At 37.5% G+C, this 18,175-nt stretch overlaps 1 protein-coding gene across 1 annotated transcript in view; it reads left to right on the top strand.

Moving 5' to 3' along the window:
* The first annotated feature begins 2,748 nt into the window (after positions 1-2,748).
* The window catches only part of Kiaa1217 (KIAA1217 ortholog), a 477,384-nt gene continuing 461,957 nt past the window's right edge, over positions 2,749-18,175 (top strand). Inside the window, exon 1 of the mRNA XM_013515417.1 lies at positions 2,749-2,824. The gene's annotated coding sequence lies outside the window, so the exon portion shown is untranslated. The remainder of the gene's footprint in view (positions 2,825-18,175) is intronic.

Genomic DNA, 18,175 nt, shown 5'->3' with positions numbered 1-18,175 from the left:
GTAGCTATGTTTAAAACATTTTATTGCTGGGGATGTAGCTCAGTGGCATAAAGCCTGCCTGGCAAATGCAAAGTCATGAGTTTGATTCCTGGTACAAAAAAAAAAAAAAACAATTAAGGAAAATAATCATTCTTCTACCTGATCAAGGAGTTATGTGGAAGAATCCCAGACAATGAAGTCAGAACGGTCTGGGTTCCATTACTGCATACGTTACTTACCAGGAATAGCATTTAAAAAATCTAGAGACTTTTTGCTCTTGTTTGGATGTGAAATGTCCTCTAAGGGCCCATATACTAAATGTTTGGTCCCAAGCCTGTGGTATAACTGAGATGTGGTGGAACATTTAGTAGATTGGGCCCTATGAGAGGGAGTTAGGTCATGGAGGGTGTGCCCTTGAGTGGGACAGTGGAGACCGGGCCCTTCCTCTGTCTTTTTCTCTCTTTGACTCCCGGCCACCACGAAGTGAACACACCTCCTCCAACATTCACGCCTATCATGGTGCTCTGTGCTGCCACAAGTCCACAGCAAACATTCATTCACTGAAACCTCTAAATCTAAAAACAAACCAAACAAAACCTTTTATCTTTATAAACTGATTGTCTCGGGTATGTTCTCACAGTAATGGAAAGCTGACTAATACAGCTTTCCTTGGTAATGATGTGGAAGCAGGTCATCTACCTTTTTGGGAGTTGTTAAGACTGAAAATGAAAATAATGGGGTTAGTATGTTACCTAATTAAAATTGCCAGCTAATTGGCATAGTGACTTCCAAATTTCAGCATTTCATTGTGGTACTTTTATGTAATGGAATATTACTCAGCTATAAAGAAAGATAAACTTGAGGCTTTTATAGGTAAATGGTCACAACTAGAGACCATACTCAGAAGTGAAACAAATCAGACCTGCATGTGCAAGCACAGCATTGCCTCACTAGTGTAAAAACCTGAAAGAGTTAATTTAAACTCAGAGGTATGACAGACATTGTGAAATGATAGGAAAACACTCAAGGGTAAAGGGCAACTGGGATGTGGGAAAAGAGAAGGGAAAGAAGGAGAAATTTTGTGTGTATGTATATACAGGACAGTTAACATAGTTGTTTTACTGTCTTCTATTTCTTTGCTGAAAGAAACTGTCAATGAGTCCTTGGTTGATCAGTATTACGTGTCTCTATTTGTTTTCATGAGAAACCACTTTGTAGATATCAATACGTAATACAACAAGCACTGTTAATTTCCTACCAGTTTGTTTGTAACTCTGTATTGTCTGTACTGTTCTTTTGCTATTTTGTAAAAGGTTTTCTGTTAATGTTTTCCTCCTTTTATTTTTAAAAATAAAAATAAAAAAATTTCAGCATTTCATACTTTCAATATCATTAGTTGGCCAGGGTAGCTTAGCTAGTGAGTGGAAAAAATGTCACAAGTGTTAAACAAAGGAAGGACCCAGAGTAGGCAAGAATTTTCATAAAGTCCTATAATGAAGTGGTCATAGAGTCAACTTTGAATATAGATTAACAAACCTGAAGGGCCTATTCTTAACTTTTCAGGTCCTTGTAGCTTTACTTTATTGGTAATTAAGAAACTAAATGTCCTCCCCAGAGCTATAAACCACAGGTTGCCTGACATCCAGGCCACTCATCTCCCCTACGTTATATATGGTTTCTAGTAGACTACCTGTATGCCAAATAATGCCCAAAGAAGATTTTTTAAAATAACTTTAAATATGATAGCACACACAACTAATCAAACTCAGCACAAGAAATAATCTAAATTGCATAGCCAATTACTAGAAGTTTTATAACATGGCTTTTTATTATCAAAACTCAACAGTGCTTTTGTCATATATTTTGTGTTTGATGACTTTTTTTATAATTTCATCTACCATTTTCTTTTCACTCAAGAAGTTAAAAGAAATTTATAGGAAAAAGTTTCCATTAGGGGAAGTGTTCCAAATAGTTGTCCTACTAGTTGTCTGCATGTATTTGGTTCCTTGATTTCAACTAATTGCCCCAGCTTCTAGTGATATACAAATCCACTGGCTGTAGGAGAAAACTGCAAGATCAATTTCAGTATTCTTAGGCTTCTAGAACCTCCTTTTACAGAAAAGGTGCCTTTCCTCATCTATCATTACAAAATCATTAGGCATTAGTAATTTCAAGTCTTAGTTTGAAATCTTTGAATTGGACAGCTTACGTTCACCAGTGGTCCAGCCCCAGCACCTGCCCACTCTCCTTTCCCATTGGGCTGGGATAATGATACCCAGGCATCTATGTGTGGCAGGGTCTCTGACAGACATACGGCAGCTGCTTCCACTCCCTAAAAAAAGTAATAAACTGAAAGTAGTTCAGCTCTTCATTTGTGCTCTTGTTCTCAGCTGGCTGCTCCTGATTCCATTTCACCCTCAACTACAGAAGCCTGCTCTTATTTTCATGGCTGATCTAGTTTAATGTGTTTACCTTCCTTTGTAGCATCTTAGTGATATTTTGGGGAAAACCAGAGGTTAAATCTTCAAACTTTGAGTAACTATATAAAAGTTTCTGCAGTATTACAATGCATCCGGGTGTACCTATCAAATTGGCACTTTATCATTTATTCTTCCTCCATATTTTAATCATCATGACTTTCTAATTACTCAGCAGTTACACAGTAAAAACAGTTACATTAGTATATGTATTTTACAGATGGAGATACTGGAGTCCTACATGTGTAGCTGATTACATCATATCCTGGATACAAAGTTGGTACCACAATCCAACGTTTCTGGGTTTTGCCCCCAAAGGACTGTGCTACTTATCTGTGGAGTCCTTCTCCTCTTTACTTTCATTTTAGGTAAGTCCTATCTTTTTGTTAAATCATGACAGCCATCATCTTGAAAATGAATGAATTATGAGATAAAGGTTTATCTGTAAAATTGAGCTTCTCTTAATTCCTCCGTTGAGCCCAGTAGACCAAAATGTCTGAGTTCACCCATGCAGTTGTCCCACATGTATTTGTTCTGAGCTGTAGCTGTTTTATTCTTTTAGCCTTTCTTTCTTTGCTTGCGCGGGCAGGGTCGATGACATATGCTTTACTTTTCAGGCCATGTATTGCATTCATTTATATGCTTGTCTCAGTGCTCCAACTCTGGCTTGAAGCCATCGTAATAAGAACATGCTCAAAGACATGAATTTTAGCAGACAATATAGGCACCTGTGTAGGTATCTGGTGATTATTTCTGTGTCTGTGGAGTGAATAAAATGAATCAAAACTGAAGTCTCTTTTAGGCCTACCCGGTTGTTTGACTTTGATCAACCTCTAGATCCCACAATAGCAAAATTAATTAGCCATTTTAACCAAAGTCCTTTTGCTTTGCCTGCAGCAGCTTATTCAAATGACCTTGAGTGAGATGACTCCACGAACCCCCAATTGTAGCTGTATTCATTCAACCTAAGTTTAGATCATAAATCCACCTGTTCAGTATTTTACACTAATCAAAACTATATCCATGTTGAGTTGTCACCCATTACAGCGTCCCTCAGATAGCTGTTACCATCCTGAGACCAAGTCATACAACTTTGATATTTGATCTGGAGGAAGATAGCAAAGTAAGTAGACAGGTCTTTCCACAGTACCTTCTTTACTCAGCTTGGTTTTTCATGTGGTGAGCTGTGTGGATCAATACTCAGCCACATCACCCAGCACCTGAAAGTAGAAAGGTCAAAGACATCATGGTCGGAGAATCACCAATAGGAAGCCAGTAAACTCAGCTTCCACAATGTAGGAGCCAGGAATTCATGGCTCCCAGCAGTGAGATGGGAAGTTCATTGAGTAATGGCAAGCGCCAGGCTTGCTAAACAGCTTCGAAACTCAAGGAACCAAAGGACGCTGTTTTCCTTCCCATAAAGGGCCGTGTTGATGAAACTCCATCAGATACAGGCAGGCATGTGGACTCCGGATTTGGTGCAGCTAGAGCGCTGAGCGGTAGGTCCTGTTTACTCTCTGCCAGAAGCTGACAGGCCTCAGAAAGGGAGTTCAGCAGTTCTCTTCACTCCTGGTGATTTACTCCGATTTCCCTTTGCAGCATATGGATTCTATTTTCTACTGTCTCTGTAAATGCTGTTGTGTCTGTCTCTGCCAAGCCAGCTACCTTTCTCACCCCAGGGAGAAGCAGAGATCAGACATTCCTGGTCTCCAGGCCTGTTAGACACCGCTGCAGAGGAAGGGAGCAGATTTGGCAGTCAAAATGATGTGTGCATTTGAATCTTTAAAGAGCCAGGCTAAACTTAGAGTCAGGGGTCCACCATAAATAACCTAAGTCCCTCTCTCTTTGTGTGGTTAGGGCTGGAATGCCTTTCTCTTTAGAGTTGTACAAGCAACAAGAGATCAAAGAGTCAAGCATTTATGGATGCGTAGTTCATTACAAAGTCGCCCCTCTCAGTGGGAGGATTCTAGCAGAGCAATAATAATTCTCTCCGTGGCTATTTTGTTGCATGGGCTGAAGTTGGAGGGCATTGAGAGAACTTACAACTACTTTAAACAACTTTTTTAAAAAGTAAAAAAAATAAATAAAATTTTTAAAAAGGTGAAACTTGCATTAAAAAGTAAAGATGAAAATTCACTTTCAAAGGAGAGTTAACACTCAACTGGCATCTTTTTAAGGTATGGAATGTGGTAGGAAGGAAGAGGAAGTAAAGAGACAGACCTGCTACCACATGGAATGTGGTTCAAGAAGAGCAACAGAAGGTGGAACAAGTTCCTGTGCAATTTACTTACTCTTGAGTGAGCTTTATAGACAGCCTTTGATAAGCAGAGTAGAACATATTCAGGGATTTTTCTTTAAACCCAAACTACACAATGCAGCTGGAAAAACAGGCTCTGAAGTAGTTTGCTAGAATGTAAAGAATAAATGGGTTTCAAATTATAGCACTGGCGATGTTACCATCTGAGAATTGTAGATAATCACAATGCTGCAAAACAATAACTACTATTTAGCCAGTGTCTGCTGCCTACCGCATGTGGTGCAGTGTGTGTGATGTCATTTAATCCTTACAACCGTGCACACAGATAACATGCTGTTACCCCCATTTTACACACGGGACTCCACGGAGCACGAGTGTCTTGCTCGAGGTCACAGAGCCATTCGGGGTAAGCTCAGGGCCTGAACGGAGCCCTAGAATGAAGTAGAAAAGACCACCCCGTAGCCTGCAGTTAATGCTTCTGGCTCCTGCCCCCTTTTCAAGCTTATGTTATAGAACTTGTTGGAGCTCTTGTGTTCTCTGAGCCTGGAAGCTTTGCCCCTGAAGAGCTATCTCACTCTGCAATGCTTGGGCTGAAGTAAATTAGGCCCAAATATAGCTGCCCTGCCTTCCTGTTGCCTACATGGTCTCTCTCTGGTTTGGAGACTATGGACAGGCGTCCGCCAAGAACCGTTCCTAGAATTCGTCAGACGGGTCATGTGGAGAAAATGATTTGTCAGGTCTGTTGCCCATTTCAGGGGCAATCGAGGACCCTTGTTGGACACCTTGTTGAATCTGTATGTGGCATATAAAACATTTTGGGAGAAACCGCGAGACATTAACCATGTATGTCTACGTGGGTGTCCTGTTCCTGTGGTTGTCTGCAGTCTGTCAGACGTAATCGATAGCATCCTGTGCACAATAATGTGCACCTAAGGGCTTTGCGTGATGTTGGAGACTGATGTCTTGTGGAAGAACACCTGTCACAAGCTGGATCAGTTGTAGTGATAGCTGAAGAATTATTTCCTCAAACACATCATTTTAATGGGAATCTTGTTTGAGTTTGCCATTCTTTAGGGTGCTTTAATTTTAATAAAAGCTGAACTGCATGAACCTTTGAAGAATGGCGCACAGTAGAATTGAAAGAACTCAATGTTTGGAGTCAATAAAGTCTCAATGACTGTGTAATCTCTGGGAGCTTTTGTCCTTGTCACAGATAAAACCTGAATCACAGGGATGTCACAAGATCAAATGATTAAGACGATTGGAAAACCACAGCTCTGTACAGATGTTACCTTCTTTCTGTTCTCAGGATTGTTAGCTTTTATTCAACCCACCACTTCATCTTGCTTTTTAAAAAAAGCTTGAAAGGTCAGAAATAGAAGCCAAGATCCAATCAATTCTTTTTTTGAAAAAAAACTGGCTTAATAGCAATTGAAAGCGTCATCTGAAATCCTGTGGATCTTCCCCCCTCCAAGTTTTCTTGAAAGATTTCACACATGCAGTGTAAGGAATTGTGAGTCAGCCTCCCCCAATCCTGACTTTAAGATTTGCAGAAATTGTGTGCCAGGCAGCACATATGTTCTCAGTTCCATGAGAAGAAGAAAACACATTTGCTGAAAAGCAAAGGAAACTTTAAGAACCGGTTAAGCTGTAATAAAGATACTTTGCATTGTGCTAACTTCTTCTCTCTGGTGCCTGAGGATTTTCTGACTCTGGATAGGTTCTCATGCTAAGGAGGCATAATGTCATCCTGAATATTCCCTCCATGGGACAGGCTCCAGCTAGCCATGAAGAAGGGCACAAGAAGGGTAGAATGACCAAAAAGTGGAACTGTAACACAGAAATAATAAGTTAACAGCATCCACTCTTTGAAGGCAGACACCAAAGTATTGAAATAAGTTTATTCTGCCCTGGAGATCTTGTAACTTCTGATGCAGCTGGTAATGAACTAATCCCACACTGGATGAGACGTGGTCTTTAACAGGCTAAGTCCCTGGCCAAAGTACCGAGCTACTGAGCCTGACAGAAATGGATACCAAACCCTGTAATTGCTGCATTACTTTTACATGGAGAACGTTGCATGTGGGACCTCTGGAATGTTGGAAAGGTATTTTCCTCTGGAAAATTGTCTTCAATAAAGCATAAAAAGAGCTACCTAGTGCACTAAAAGGGCAGATTGCTAGAGAGTAGTATCATCTCCATGTTAACATTATAGAAATCAGATTCAAATAAGTCGTAGGTTTCCCTTGAAGCAAAATAAATCAATTACAGGAAAAATGAAATCCAACTTAGTGCTCCATCTGAGAAATCTTAAACTCATTTCATGATGCTTTGCCCTTCTTCACCTCTCACTGATGCTGTTCTGTTCCGCAGTAATTGGTATTTGGTTGTTCTTGAGGACTGTCAGTCTGGGTATTTTTATTCATTAAATTGTGTAAGTAAAGATTCAGGTGCTAGAATACCCGTGGCAGCCTCACCCACAAAACAAAGGCTTTTCTAAACCAGTTTCTCCCATAACATCTGGGCATATGTTTCACGTGGGTTTTCTTTCCTCATGTGTCTAGTGGCATGATTCCACATTCAGCAGGAATTGACAGTGACATTTCATTTGAGCAAGAAAAAAAAATTTTTTTCTACATTTAACAGAACCCAAAGGCAACTTAAAAAAGCACTTTGAAAGCTGATTTCCATTTCACGATCTAAAGCAGACCTAAGGTACAGCTGCAGACAGGTGGTGCGGTGGCAGGTCTGCTGTGAGTCCTTGTGAAATGGATTATGTTGACTTTCTGAGAATATTTCAGGATGCATCCATCTAAAGGACTTCAGAACAGTGGTTTTTAACTTCCATAGAAGTGGGATGAATCTTACAAAGCAAACCGAATCAGGTAAACCTAGAGTTTTGGCTGTGTGTCAAACCTCACAATTGAAATCCCAGCTCATTCCCCCAAAAGCCCCCTGACACAGACATCCCTAATCCCATCCACATTAACACTGTGGCATACTTGAGCCTCCTAAAGGGAGCCAAGAAGCTAAAGCTCAGTGGGTGCCAGTTTGCATAAAACTACTGCGCAGAGTAGAGGGGGCCGCTGGAAAGGAATTCCTCCATCACAGAAAATCAGGGGTTTTGATGGTAAGGCCGAAGTCTCTTCCTTCAAGATTAGTAGGTAAAAGTTCTCCCTTGTACCTTTGAATGAGGGATTTCCCCTAAGTACAATACTGAACTCTGTGTTTAGTTGTAGGAATTCTAGAGACTGGTGATTAAAGGAAAGTCAGAAGGTTAGGGGAAACTCATTATGATGAACTGTAATTTAAAAGTACTCTGTAAAGATAAGAGAAGCCCAAAGTTTTAAACACAGCTTTAAGAAAAACTTAAACTGCATCTGAATTAAGCTATTACTGACTGCCTCAGGCTTCAATCAGTAGAAAATATACCTTTTAAAAGATACTGTTTCTGCCACTGGTTACATTCTAACCTGTAACACTTTTATGATTTAAATATTGTCAGTCCTTCCCTGTTCGTGGATATACATACTCACTAAAACATATGTGCCATCTCAGATCTGCATTAGTGCTGCAAAAGTACTAGTGGTGCTTCTGCCGTCATTCATAGGGAAGCAAGAGATGAAGAATTTGAATTACCTGAGGTACACTGTCAACGTGTGTTCTTTTCATGGTCCATTTAGTGCCATGTCTTCCAAATTTGTGTCTTTCACCATGGTCCTTGCTCATTCCACAGTTTTAAAAGCTGCCTAAGCTTAGTGCTGAACTCTGTCCTGTGCAGCAATGGATAACAGGGCCATGCCATGCTTAGTGGAGAAAACAGCTTCGTCACCTTTATTCAGATCGAAATGATAGTGATTTTGGCTGTGAGGCCAATGTTAACGAATCAACAACAGGTATTAAATGTTATCTTCAAATGTAGATACGCATAAAACAGTATGGATTAATTGACTTGAAAAGGCCACCAGAAGCAAGTAAGAACTGAACCTTGTATTTCCCCAAGCATTAATGATTCAGTATTCACCAATTTGGTATTCATATCAATGCTGTAGACTATAACTATGGTGGGTAATGAGAGTCAGCTGCTTCTGATTAGAAGCTCTCACCATCTGAGTATTTGAGTGGCTCTGTTGTATGTTTATATTCTCCAGTTATCCTCTCAGAAGTGACTCAGAAACAACCTGCTGTGTTTAGGATGAAGTTCCAGGTGACGTAGGTGTTAGGTAGACTGAATGAGAATCCCATGAATCTCACACTTCAGGCGGAAAAGGGGGAGCTAGCGCTGGAATGTGGACAAGGAAACCTGGTCTTATGCTATGGAGAGAATGCTGAAAGAGAGAGGTGGAGAAGTTAGAGAGGAAACTGGGTGCAGAGAGGAAAACGGATGTGCTCACACCGACCCCGAGTCAGGGCTTACCACAGTACCACTAATCACAGGCTATGCCACCCCGGAGACCGTCAACGTTAGTCCTCCCACTGAAAATTAACGTGTGCACATTGTCATCTGTTGTACTTTTCCCAGAGGCAGTGAAATACCAATACATTTTGAAAAGTTCAATGACATTGTTTTATGCAACTTGTACCTGTTTTCCCTGCATATAAAGGTCACACCACATGATGATTCTTTGTTTTCTGGCCACCCTGAGCAGACAGTCTGACTTTTGATATTATCTATAGAAATGTATCTCTTAGGCCAGGGATATAGCTCAGTGGCACAGTGCCTGCCTGGCAAGTGTGAGGTCCTGAATTCAATGCCCAGTTGCAAAACAAAAAAAATTAGAAACGTATCTCTTAAACCAGGGGCTCTTGTGTGCAATTAAGCCAATGAAGTTGAATAATTTACTTAATATACCATGGCCAGAGAGATTTTTTTCGCTAGCTAATATAAAGAAACTATGTATTTTCATACTCATGCACAAGGTAATTTGTTTTATAGGGGAAAATAGAGTTTACAGTTAGAAATAAACAAACCATTACTTTAAACAGTGTAAGAGAAAGTATACACTTCCGAAATAATTGCTTGTTTACATGCATGTGCTTGTTGGAAACAATAGACTGAAATGAGGGCTCCTCTATCATTAGTCTGTTACGTGGAGAAATGAGAAAGTGTATACAAGGGCCCAAAGCAGCAGAAAGAATTTCCCATAATGCCATGTGGACATGATAAATTGTACCGTTTTGCCACTTAATGGTATATTAGATCAATACAGCATCTAACTTATGAGCTTCAGTTAGAAATCTCAAGTCTGGTGGAAAAGTACTTTTTAGCATCCCAGAAAAGATTCTCAAAATTTTAGAAAAATTAAGTGTTTGTAAAATATGGCCAAGTTATATCTTCAAACATGAAAAATGTATTATCTTTTTCCAGGAGTTTGAAAAACATTTTGTGAAGAGCTTTTAAAAGCAGTATTTAGACCACAATGAACTTCTATTAATGAGTGATATTCATATCATCGCACTTTTTTTGAGAATTATAGTACATAAGATGAAAATTAAAGCAATTCCTTCAGTAAGCTTTAGCTAATATTATAATATTGTTGTTACAGTCAGTGTTGGTCCTAAGGTACGAAGTCATCAAAATGTTCTAAACTATGCAATTTTTAAAGTTTTTCATTGCTATAACTATGTCATTCTAGAAAACCCTTTGAACCAGGAAAATGAAAGACAGGAAACAATGGGATGAAAGCAAATTTCTAGGGCTAAGAATACACTTTCCTGAATTTTCTAAGACATTTCTTATAAAAGATTCCATAGTGACTTTGATCTGCATTCATATTGGCATTGATAATAATTAAAACTAACTGCTATAATAAATAACCTCAAAATATTAGTAGCTTACAACAATCAAGATTTGTTTATTGCTGATGTAAAAGTTACATAAGGGTTGCACGGATCTTTTAGAGGTGCTCCTTCAAAGTTTCTTTTATCTTGTGGCTTCACAGTCTCGTGGAAGACAGTTTGTAGGATTTTTAGGGAGGTTTATGACCAGCCCTGGAAACAGAAACATGGCTTTCATTCCCCTTCTTTAGGTTAGCTCCTATTCCTAAAGCCACAAGGTCACTTCAGGGTGTATTAGGAAATGTCTTCCTGTTTGCATTAGAAGAAATAAGGTAGGCTTTCCTGATTCCCAAAGAAAAATGCCTAAATTTCCCATGCTTCCTAGCATGTCATTAAGTAGGGTTATTAGGTAAGAGAAAAAAAGGCAGCGTTTGACACCATAACTTCTGGATCTCAGCCTATACAGCTGAGTTTGGTCTTCAGTGCCACGAAAGTTGCAGTGTTTCAAGAGTTGCCCTAATCATCTTTCCATACCCCATCACGGTCCTTTCATCTACTCTGTTATGGGATAGTCAGCAAATATTTCTCTGTGTCCTTTCTATGTTTCATATGTTTCCTATTAGACTCCAGGCTTCTTATGTATAATAAGAAACTTGGGGTATCACATAGTATTGTGTTGCATAGTAATTAAGAGCATGGGCTCTGCAGTCAGATTGCAAGGTTTTGAACACTGGATTCATTACCTACTAGCTATTTACCTTAGCCTCCTAGTTAATCTTTTTATATTTTAGCTTCTTATACACTTAAAAATGAGCATACTGGGCTGGGGATTTAGCTCAATGGCAAAGCGCCTGCCTGGCAAGCTCAAGGTCGTGAGTTTGGTTCCCAGTACCAGAGAAAAACCAAAATCAAAAAAAAAAAAAAAATGAGCATAGTCACTTATACATTTGTTGTATACAAATACATGATAAAATGCATGAAGCAGGGGCTGGGGATTTAGCTCAGCGGCAGAAGCACCTGCCTGGCAAGCGCGAGGTCGTGAGTTCGGTTCCCGGTACCAGAGAAAAACCAAAAAAAAAAAAAAAAATGCATGAAGCACTGCGAACAGTAAATATTTAAAGCACACATAATGAGACCCCAGGAGATGTTAAATGTAATTACTAATACAGTCTAGAATTAGGAGCTTATTTTATTGAATCCTCTAATGCAACTAGCATACAAGTATGACCATAATAACAATCAATGTTATTACAAGAAATAATGAATTTTTTCATTGGTGAATTAGCGAACATCCTGCTTCAACATAAAGGGACTTCAAAGAATACTTCTCCAAGATATTTCCTTCAGTTTTACATAGATAACAGCATTAATTAAGAACTAATCTTTTATTCTCAGTTGTGAATCAATGTTAAAATGGAAATAAATCCAGAAGAATGGTGCATTGGCTTACATTCACATTCTCTTTTTCCATTTGAGTATAGCAGTACTATGCATTACATTTTATGTGAGACTCCCCCTAACATAGCATAAATAAAAATCTGGATATAATTTAAAAATCTAATTTTAGATGTATAACCAAGCAGTTGTGAAAGCAGAGAAAGTGCCTGCCAAGACCACAAATTATATGAAAGTGGAATTCCTTAGAAGCACAAACATTTATCAAGGGATTGCATTTTCCTTAGACTTAGAACCTGAGTTCCAGTGGTCACACACAGAAGATAAAACAAAGCCTGGGAATAGAGCAAGGCAGAAGAACCAGTTAGAGATGCAGATAAACAGCAAGAAATGTAACTAGGATACAAACAAATGCATACCTCTTAGAGAGTTAATTGCTTATACATTCTTTACTCTTGGGAAAGAGCAGGAAAAAGAAAATGTCTGCCTCTGAAATACCTAGTCACAACACCTTGTAGCCCCCCAAAAGGCAAAATTTGAATTTAAAGTGACCACAATATGCTAATGCCCCTTGACAGAAGAAATGGAACATTTTCCAGAAAAGTTCATTTTAAACCTAAACCTCACATTAAAAAAAGAAAAAAGAAAGGAAAATGAGCTCTCAAACAGACAAAGAAAAATTCACCAAACACAATAAAGAAATAACTGTCAAAGACCAAGAGAAACAAAGAAAGAATTCTACACATTTAGAATTAACAAACCTGGAACATATGTTCATGTCTTTAATGTGCTCAAGGAAGTAAAAGCATATAGAATGTATCATAAAGTTACATAACATTAGAAAGTGAAAATTAAATTGATGAAAATAAAAAACCATTACAATAGAAATTGATTTCAAATTCAGATTAGATTGAGCTGAAGGAAGAATTTGTAAACTGGAAGATAGAATAATAGTAATGACTTTCACTAGTGCCTAGCAAAACAAAAAGAGAAGTATGAAACAGATGGTAAAGATGAGTAAAACATGGGAACATAGAACACATTTCAAATTGGAGGTATAGGCTGGGGCTTGGCAAATTTTTTCTATAAAAGATCACATAGTAAATGTTTTATATTTACTGGGCAGTAGATTCTCTTCTGGAAATATTCAGCTCCACTGTTGCAATGCTTTAAAAACAATCATAGATAATAATGTAAAACAATGAACTTTGCTATGTTCTGATAAGAATTTATGGACTAAAGGTAGCAGGCTGGATTTGATCCATGGGCTGCAATTTGTTAATTCCTAGTCTGACAAATAGAAAATCAGAGCAGAGTAAAATTTGAGAAGATAATGAAATTTATCTCAACAAAGATAGCCTAAAAATACTCAAAAAGTTACAACAATGGCTCAAAATTTTTCAGAAATAAGAAAATACAAGTCTGAGACTCAAAAAGACAAAAAATCCAAAGCAGGATAAAATAAAAATAAATCCTACTAAATTGCTGTGAACCTATAGGACACAAATGAAAAAGAAATCTTAAAAGTAGTTAGAAAAGCAGTAATTTTTCCCCCAAAAGCATGTAGAAGCTGAGAAAAATTATGAAAAATAATCATATCAGAGCCCTTGCAATTGGCTGTAGACAATAATTACAAACCATTGATTCAAAGAAGAAAACTTCTAAAACTTTGCAGATGGATGCAGAAGTCTATGACCTTTGTGCTTAGAGTTGGTGTCAGTACTGCACTTCCTGCAGTAGCAGCTTGGTTGTGACTAGTTTTACAAGAGTGGAGCTGACCATTGAAACTAGATTAACCATCAAGGGGGCCAGCTTGATTTAGACTGAAAAGTAAAAACTCACACTAAGGAGCACTGGTAAAAAAATACACCAAAATTGATTGGAAAACACTGCTCTGTAGCATGAAACCATGGTCCTCTTTGGGCAACCACTGAATGAACAAGAAGTTTAATAATGAGATGTTGGAAGAGGAGCGTTATAGATGGATTCAGATAAGCCCTGTATATCTATGACTGATTGAAAGTGTAGACATGCACAGGGAGGACAGAAATAGATCTGAGGAATGAGAAGGCCCAAACCTTTCCCATACTCCCCACCAGACACTCAGAATGTCAAAGCTCTGCACTGGAAGGGCTTAATCTCTGCCCAATCACTAGTTGACCACTGAGCTGAGCCGACATGGGATGATCCCCTAGAAAGCCAGGCTGAAAATATAAAAATAAGAATAAAAAATTTGAGAAATCAGTAACTACACAAAACGGAGACAGATTCTGCATATTAATTCCTAGCAAGATTCCTTAAAGCAGGTGGGGGATCAGAACTGCTCTATTATTTAACACATCATTTTTCAACAAAATGGTACAAGGCATGAAAACAAACAGGAAAGTATACTCTGTAACCTATACTCAAAAAACTGATGTGTTAGCTTTTCATGGCTGTGACAGAACACCTACAAAATCTACTTAAAGGCACAAAGATTAATTTTGGCATGTGATTTCAGAAGTTTCAGCCCATAGTTACTTGGCTCCATTACTTCTCAGCCCATGGTAAGACAGCGATCATGATGCAAGCATGTGGTAGAGCAATGCAGCTCACCTTACAGAAAACAGGAGAGAGACAGACAGAGACAAAGAGACAGATGGAGACAGACAGACAGAGACAAAGAGAGGAGGGTACAGGAGATGGGAGGAGAGGAAAGAGTAAAAAGGTAAGCACATGAGCTAGGGTCCCATGACCTACTTCCTCCAACTACCCCCTACCTCTTAATAATCCATTCATCTATGGACTAATTAGTGGATCGATCTATTGATGAGGTTAGTACTCTCAGGATACAATTACCTCTCCAGGCCTCATCTCTAGAAGTTGCTGCCTTGGAGCTCATGTGTCTTTGGGGAACACTTCATATTTGAATTTTAACAAGTGGTCAGTAGTAACTGAATCACAGAGGGCCAGATGTATATCAAGAATGTCAATACTCCTATCATAAATATGTTCAGAAAGGTCAAGGACATAATATATAAAGAAGTAAAGCAATGTCTGATGGGACTGGCACAAGAAAAAGAGATTCTCAATAGAGAAATAAAAATTATTTCTAAAAGAATCAATTATCTGTGTAGATAATCCCAAAAGAACAGCAATAAAAAATTATTTAACTAACATGCAATTATAGCAAAATTCTGGAATATAAGATTAATATAAAAAAGTCAATTGCTTTCTTTATACCAGCAGTGAATTACTGAAACTTATAATTAAAAACACAACATCATTCACATTAGCATCAAAACTTTCAATACTTTGTATATAAATCTTTACATATGGAAAAACTGAAGGTATTATATAAAAAATGAAGGATCTAAATAAGTCAAGAGAGATACCAGATTTACTTGATATTACTGAGATGTCAGTTCTTCCTAACTTCCACAGACTCAATGAAGTCTTAATCAAAGTCCCAGCAAGATATTTTATGGATATTGAGAAAGTGATTCTAAAGTTTACAAGACAGGCAACAGGGGAGAGAAAGAACAAAGCTGGAAGACCAATACTACCAGCTTCAAGATTTACTCTGAAGCTATTGTGATCAAGACAGTATAGTATAGGTGAAAGAATAGACAACCCAGTCAGTGCAACAGAATGTGTAGCATAGAAACCGACCCATAAAACATTGTCAACTGATCTTTAGATAAGAAATAGGAGCAGTTCAATGGAGAAAATATAGCTATTTTGACGTCAGGACATCCATACACCAAAAAAAAAAAAAAAAAAGAAACAAACAAAAACAACAACAAAAAAATAAAGTCCAGGCAAGATCTTACACCTTTTACAAAAATTCACTCAAAACAAATCTTAGACCTAACTGTAAACTGCAAAACCATGAATCTTGTAGAAAATAACTCAGGAGAAAATCTTTTCACCATTTAATACTTAATCTCAAAAGATTAAAAGCACAAGATACAACATCAAAGCAAAAGCCATGAAAAAAACCAGTAAGTTGGATTATGTTAATATGAAAAACTTCTTATCTGTAAAAGACACTGTCAAGAAATGAAAAGACAAGCCACACCCTGGAGGAAAATGTTTGCAAAACACATACCTGAAAAAGGACTTGCATCCAAAAATCTAAAAAGAACTCTTAAAATTCAACAATAAGAAAATAACCTGATTTTAAAATAAACAAAAGATCTGAACAAAAGAGACATCTCACCAAAGAAGATAAACTCATAGGGCCAGGCATGGGGGCACATGTCTGTAATCCTAGCACTCCAGGAGACTAAGGCAGAAGGATGGAACATTTGGGCCAACCTGGGCAATTTAGCAATTTAGTGATATCCCAGTTCAATAAAAAGGAAAAAGAAATTGGGGTGAAGTTCAATGCAAAGGCCCTGGGTTCAATTTTTAATACCTGAAGAAAAAAATAAAAACAAGATATATAAAAGGCAAATAAGCATATGGAATGATTTACAAGATCATATATCATTTGGAAATTGCAAAATTAAAACAACTATATACTATTACACACCTATGAGAATGCCTAAAGTTCAATACACCCACAAAAACAAATGCTGACATGGGTGTGGAACAGGAGCTCTCAGTCTTTGCTAGAGGGAACACAGAATGCCTCAGCCACTGTTGAAGACAGTTTAGCAGCTCCTTACAAAGTCAAACGCAGGCTTATGGTACAATGTAGGAATCATACTCCAGCTATTTACCCAGCACAGTTGAAAACTTATTTATACAAAACCATGCACATAAATGTTTGTAGAGGCTATTTTCAGAATTGTCAGAATTTGCAAAGAACCAAGATATCCTTCAATAGGCAAATGGGTAAACAAACTGGAGAACATCCAATGAAATATTATTCAGAAATAAAAAGAAAATAACTAGGCTGGATTTATATTTTAAGAAATACATTGAAAGTTTTAAAAAGATATACCATGCAAACAGTAAGCAAAAGAGGATTGAAGTGACTATATTCATATACAATCAAGAAGACTTTAAGCTTAAATGAAAATTACTAGGAAAAATTGCTATTTCATAATGATGGAAGCATTGATCTCTGAAGGAGATGTAACAATTGCAGATGTAAGTGGATCTAATATCAAACCCAAAACTACATGAAACAAAAGCTAATAGATTAAAAGAAAAATAGACAATTCAACAATTATATTGATGCATATCAAAACAAAATAGAGTGCCTAACCTGACAGGAAAAAAGGCAGGGCCCACAGAAGGACATGATTGTGTCTGTCATCTCAAAAGCAGTGGTGGACATATAGAATGGAGTAACAGTGTTAACAATTTTAAGGAAAACACCTGTCGTACTAGACAATGTACCACGTATAAAAGTAAAAGTAAAAGTAAAACTGTTTTTAAATAATAAAAAAAAACTATAAGTATATTCTACCAACTGAAAACTTCACTCAAAGGAAATACTTTTATATGCCTCAAAATTTGAGAGAGTATCTATCATTTGCTTATCTTACAGTATGTTTACACTTCAATAACTGTTTGTCTATTATATTTCCATATAACAGCAACAAATACAAAATACAGCCTGAAAATTCCATTTTGCGGGGCTAGGGAGATAGCTCAGTGGCACAGCACCTGCCTGGCAAGCGCAAGATCCTGCATTCAATTCCCAGTACCAAAAAAAAAAAAAAAAAAAAGAGAGGAAAGAAAATCCCATTTCAATTGTATAATAAACACAAGATATCTAAGAAAGTAACTATATAACAAATGACACATAGTTTGTGTACAGCGCTATTATAAATCATGATCAAATTGCTTTAAGTGTTAAATAAACATGGATAATTCTTTTTTTTTTTCTTGTCTTTTTGAGACAGGGTCTCACTATGCACTTCAGGCTGGCCTTGAGCTCACTTTGTAGCCCAGGCTGGTCTGGAACTCGCAATGATCCTCCCACCTCAGCCTCCCGAGTGCACCATTTAAATTGATTATGGTTATGGGTACATTTTGATTTATTTCTATTCTTTGATTTATTTCATTTAGATATAAATGTTTATCTTTAAGAACTCTAAAAATAATGTTTTCCCCTTTTTTAATAATTATAAGGATTCTAGAAAATATTATTTCAACCAATTTTTTCTTATATTTGTGGCACTAAGATATACAATTTAATTCTTCCTTTGGCAATTTCTTTCACTAAACCTTACAAGTTAAACATCACTGTCAGTTTATCACTTTGTTAACAAATTTACAGTTGCTTATTTAAAATTATCCATTGCAGCCCTTGTGATGGCACACAGCTATAATCCCAGCACTTGAGAAAACT

The sequence above is a fragment of the Chinchilla lanigera genome, unplaced genomic scaffold (assembly GCF_000276665.1).
Source record: "Chinchilla lanigera isolate Chin_1 unplaced genomic scaffold, ChiLan1.0 scaffold00028, whole genome shotgun sequence".
NCBI lineage: Eukaryota > Metazoa > Chordata > Mammalia > Rodentia > Chinchillidae > Chinchilla > Chinchilla lanigera.
This window is presented reverse-complemented; position numbering and strand designations above follow the sequence as displayed.